General features: G+C 37.4%; 1 long non-coding RNA gene across 1 annotated transcript; it reads right to left on the reverse strand.

The window, feature by feature from the left end:
* Positions 1 to 987: 987 nt before the first annotated feature.
* Positions 988 to 5,005, reverse strand: LOC116536385. Its single transcript, XR_004262603.1, has 3 exons — positions 4,794 to 5,005; positions 2,519 to 2,522; positions 988 to 998 (listed from the first exon to the last, which is right to left on the reverse strand). It is a non-coding gene; the product is annotated as an uncharacterized LOC116536385 (long non-coding RNA).
* Positions 5,006 to 5,370: the final 365 nt, after the last annotated feature.

The following is a 5,370-nucleotide window of genomic DNA, read 5'->3' on the forward strand; positions in this document are numbered from 1 at the left end:
ATAGTGAACCCAATTTCTAGTATTTTATCCCTCATCCCCTTTTCACCCTCCCCCCGGAGCCCCAAAGTCCATTGTGTTAGTCTTATTTCTTTGCATCCTCACAGCTTAGCTCCCACTTATGAGTGACAATATACAATGTTTGGTTTTTCATTTTTGAGTTACTTCACTTAGAATAATAGTCTCTAATCCCATTCAGATTTCTGCAAATGCTATTCATTCATTTCTTTTTATGGCTGAGTACTATTCCATCATGTGTATGTGTGTGTGTGTGTGTATATATATATATATGACAGTTTCTTTATCCACTGTTGATTGATGGGCTTTTGGGTTGGTTTCACATTTTTGCAATTGTGAATTTTGCTGCTATAAACACATGTGTGCAAGTATCTTTTTCATATAATGACTTCTTTTCCTCTTGGTAGAAACCCAGTACTGGGATTGCTGGATCAAAGGGTAGTTCTACTTTTAGTTCTTTAAGGAATCTCCACAGTATTTTCCATAGTGGTTGTACTAGTTTACATTCCCACCAGTAGTATAGAAGCGTTCCCATTTTACCACATCCACATCAACATGTATCATTATTTTTTTTTATTTTTTGATTATGGGCATTTTTGCAGGAGCAAGGTGGTATTACAGTGTGGTTTTGATTTGCATTTCCCTGATAATTAGTATACCGAGCATTTTTTTCAGCGTTGGCCATTTGTGTATCTTCTATTGAGAATTGTCTATTCATGTCTTTAGCCCCCTTTTTGATGGGACTGTTTGTTTTCCTCTTCCTAATTTGTTTGAGTTTGTTGTAGATTCCAGATATTAGTCCTTTGTCAGATGTACAGATCCTGAAGATTTTCTCCCACTCTGTGGGTTATCTGTTTACTCTGCTGACTGTTTCTTTCACTATGAAAAAGTGCTTTAGTTTAATTCAGTCTCAGCTATTTATCTTTGTTTTTATTGCATTCGCTTTTGGGTTCTTGGCCATGAAATCCTGAGTAAGCCAATGTCTAGAAGAGTTTTTCTGACATTATCTTCCAGAATTTTTATAGTTTCAGTCTTAGAGTTAAATCCTTGACCATTTTGAGTTCATTTTTTAATAAGGTGAGAGATGAAAATCCAGTTTCATTCTCCTACATGTGGCTTGGCAATTATCCTAGTGCCATTTGTTAAACAGGGTGTCCTTTCTCCCCACTTATGTTTTTGTTCACTTTGTCAAAGATCAGTTTGCTGTAAGTATTTGGCTTTATTTCTGGGTTCTCTATTCTGTTCCATTGGTCTGTGTGCCTATATTTATACCAGTATCATGCTGTTTTGGTGATAATAGGTTTATGGTATAGTTTGAAGTTGGGTAATGTGATGCCTCCAGATTTGTTCTTTTTGCTTAGTCTTCCTTTGGCTATGTAGGTTCTTTTTTGGTTCCATATGAATTTAAATTTTTTTCTAGTTATGTGAATGATGGTGGTATTTTGATGGAATTGCACTGAATTTGTAGATTGCTTTTGTCAGGTGGTCTTTTGCACACTATTGATCCTACCCATCCATGAGCATAGGATGTGTTTCCATTTGTTAGTGTTTATGATTTCTTTCAGCAGTATTCTGTAGTTTTCCTTATAGAGATCTTTCACCTCCTTGGTTAGGTATATTCCTAAGTGTGTGTATGTGTATGTGTGTATGTGTGTGTGTGTGTGTGTGTGTGTGTTTGCAGCTATTGTAAAAGCAGTTCAGTTCTTGATTTGATTCTCAGCTTGGTCACTATTGAGCTTGGTCCTAAGTACATATATATATATGGCCAAATCTTGGACAATGAGAATATTAAAATAAATATTTTAAAGAACTGTATTCCACTGAGTAAAATGAGAAACCATGAGTTTATAGTGATATAGGTAAATGAATAACTTAGAAGGTGATAAAGTATAGGCTATTTACATAGTCTCAAAATATCTTCCCACTAAATATCTATTAATTATAAAGGGAAAATGCCATTAGATTGAAGGATCCAGGGAGAAAGCACCTTGACCATGTGACCAAAATTAACATCTGTAATGAGTCCATCCAAACTGCACACCGCCTATGTGCAATGTTGCTGCCAATCTATTCATGAGGCAACATCAGGAAAAGCAGCCTGAGAGCTATTCTGTAAAATAATAGGCCTTTGATCCACAAAGGTTTTGAGAGTTGGCAGAGGACCTAGCAACTGTCCCAGATTGCAGGGAAGGCATGACATGACAATTAAAATCGCATGACAACTAAAAACAGCATGTGATCTAGAATAATCCCCTTTTGCTGAAAAGGACACTAATGAAAGAACCAGTGAAACACAAATGCACCAACACTAACTTCCTGACTTTGGTGGTTGTGTTGTTGATTTTGTCCTTGTTTGTAGGAAAAACACACTGAAGTTTTCAGGGTATGAAGCACTAGATTTGCATCATGTTGAAAACTCAAGAGGTTCAAGAAAACCCTTTTCTAGAAGTTTGAGATTGTTTCAGAATCAAACAAATTTTGAGTTATCAGATCCATATTACACAGTCCTGAGGTGCTTAATTAGCCAGCCAGTATGTGAGACAGCCAGGCCAAGTTTCTTGTTTAACTGACTTTTTAAAATTAATCAATTAATTAGAGTCAGAGTCTCAATCTGATCACAGGCTGAAGTGCTGTGGTGCGATCACAGCTCACTGCAGCCTCGAACTGCTGGACTCATGTGATTCACCTACCTCAGCCTCCCAAAGTGCTGGGATTCCAAGCGTGAGCCACTGTGCCTCATCTCATTAACTTTTATAACACAACACTGTCACAGTATTAGAGTGGTGTAAAGAAAGTAAGTAATTTTATCAGGAGACAAATAAACCTATGTCTAAAACTCCACTCTGCTTGGTAGTTTTATGCCCTGACCACAGTACTGAGCTAATCCACGCTTCGTCTTTCTCATCTGTAGTTGTCTAAGGACTCATTCAGTGCTAATATTCTGTGACTCTGTACTGGGAAAAATCAGTGATAACCAACCAATAATTTTGGCATGCAAGTTTTGGGAAACATTTTGCTTTCATTACATTTCCTCCCAGGTCCATAAAACAGGGAAGCTGTTCTATTACAGAGCAGTGTATCTCCTTTAATTGAAAGCTGTGAGTGGTCTGAGGGTGGAGTTGGGAATGACGGCTTAAATTATTCATTGTGACAGAAATAATTATCTTCATACATGAAACAGAAGCCTAAATGCCTTTTAGGAAGTCAACTTGAGAAATGTTCCCCAGTGATAAAGGAAGTAATAAGATGGGGGCCAGGCGCTATTCACAAGCTTTGATTTTTCAACACTTGCAAAGTGCCCTGTGCTGACAAATGTCTGATTAACAAAATTAAGAAGAGATTTGGCTGCAGCCTTAATCCCTCCCCTGGGCCTTTCCGTTTCTGGATTTCTAGGTTGATTATTTTTTTGGGTCAGCCTGTTCTCCCTGTGTCTCATTCTTTATCATTTGTGGTTGAGTCAATATGAAGGTTTTCTGCCACGAGAGGCCTAGGGCAGAATAGCTGTCTCTTGTGAGGGCAGAACCCTCACAAGAGGTTCTGCGTCACCAACAATTACAGCCCATTATGTCTCAGAAAGGCTGCTGATACCTTGTCACCTTTCCCTTCAAAAGTTCATGTGTTTCTTCAAAAGAGAAATATAAACTACTGTATGAAAAAAGTGGCAAGAATGTTTTCATTCAAACCTGGATATGACTTGTGTAGACCCTAGGGGTCTTTTTTTATTGTTTGAGTTCACTGGTATTTATTTTGGAGGTTGAGGCTAGGAGGCTGGATGGAGATATCACAGGGAACAATCTGTCTGTATGTACACAAAGGCATGGTTATAATATTGAAACTCTAGAGATAGGTGTGATTATTAGTGTTATTATTGCTGTTATTTCATATTTGAGGAAGATGAAACTCAGATTCTGATGACTTTCCCTAAAAGTCAGAGAGCTAATAGAGTTAAAATTTAAACATGGGTTTTCCAACTCAAAAATGTCAACCACTGTTTGGAGCATTTGCTAAGAATTGAATTGGTTTATAAAGTATAAACATTAGATTGTAAATGACTTGGCTAGTAAGTTTGACCAGCAATGAATCATACAAACCATTATTATCAAGGTTGGGTAAAGACTTAATAACATTTTAAGGCTAAATAATATATTATTAAAATGTTATTACATATTATATAAGGTGACTATATATAATTAAATACTATATATTACATATGTGTTTTAATTATTTCTTTCCAGTTAACCCAGTTGAACAAAAATACATTTACCTTTCTGACCTGGTGGGAAAACATCTGGCTTAGCTCCAAATGATATTTTGGCTTTGACAGGTTCTAAAAGAAAAGAGGGTAAAACAGTGAACAATTACATACATCATTCGAATCATCTCCTTTAAAAAAAATCTTTATAACAAAGCAAGATGAAAACATAAAAAAATAAACTCTTAGAGATTTGGAGACATTAAACAGAAGTAAAGACAAAGCAAAAATGGTTGCTGTCCTTGCTTTCAGCTTAACATTTTAAAAGATATGTATATTAATACTCAGTCCCCCCAAAAAAGGAAAAATCAGACAGGACCTGCATGTGTGGGCTGCTGGAGGCATGAGAGGTTCTCTTGAGGGAGCCTGTGCACAATGTTACATTTATCTTTCTGACTCTGCAGTGCAGGCCCTGGCACCTTCTCACCATCCTGGGCTTTGATTTTTCCACTACAAAGTGAAGAGTTGAACTAAAGTCTTGCTAAGGTTCCTAGAGCTTAATGTTCTACAGCAGGGGCGTCCATACTTTTGGCCTCCCTGGGCCACAGTGGAAGAAGAAGAATCGTCTTGGGTCACACATAAAATACACTGACGCTAACGATAGCTGATGAACTAAAAACCAAAACCACCAAAAAAATCTCAGAACGTTTTAAGAACGTTTAGAAATTTGAATTGAGCTGCATTCAAAGCTGTCCTGCTACAGAGTGGTGAGAAGAAAGTAAGTAATTTTATCAGGAGACAAACAAACTTATGTCTAAAACTCCGCTTTGTTGAGTCGCATTTTGCCCTGACCACAGTACTGAGTTAATCCAAGCTTCGTCTTTCTCACCTGTAGCTGTAGATGCACGGCACACGTCCTGCAGGCTGCAGATTAGACGAGACGAGCTTGTTCTAGAGCTCTACCGTTTTGCAATCGAATAAAATAAATTTTATGACAGCCTGAAAGTGAAAATTAACGACAAAAAAAATCAATTGTTTCCAAATCTCCAACAGACAAAAAGAATATAAACAATAGCCACAATTCACTGCATGCCAGGCCCAGGTCTGACAGCTTATATCTTTTAAGACAGAGGTCTCCAACCTTTTTGGCACCAGAGGCAGTT

The sequence above is a fragment of the Sapajus apella genome, unplaced genomic scaffold (assembly GCF_009761245.1).
Source record: "Sapajus apella isolate SASKATOON/1434 unplaced genomic scaffold, GSC_monkey_1.0 scaffold100, whole genome shotgun sequence".
Classification (NCBI taxonomy): Eukaryota; Metazoa; Chordata; class Mammalia; order Primates; family Cebidae; genus Sapajus; species Sapajus apella.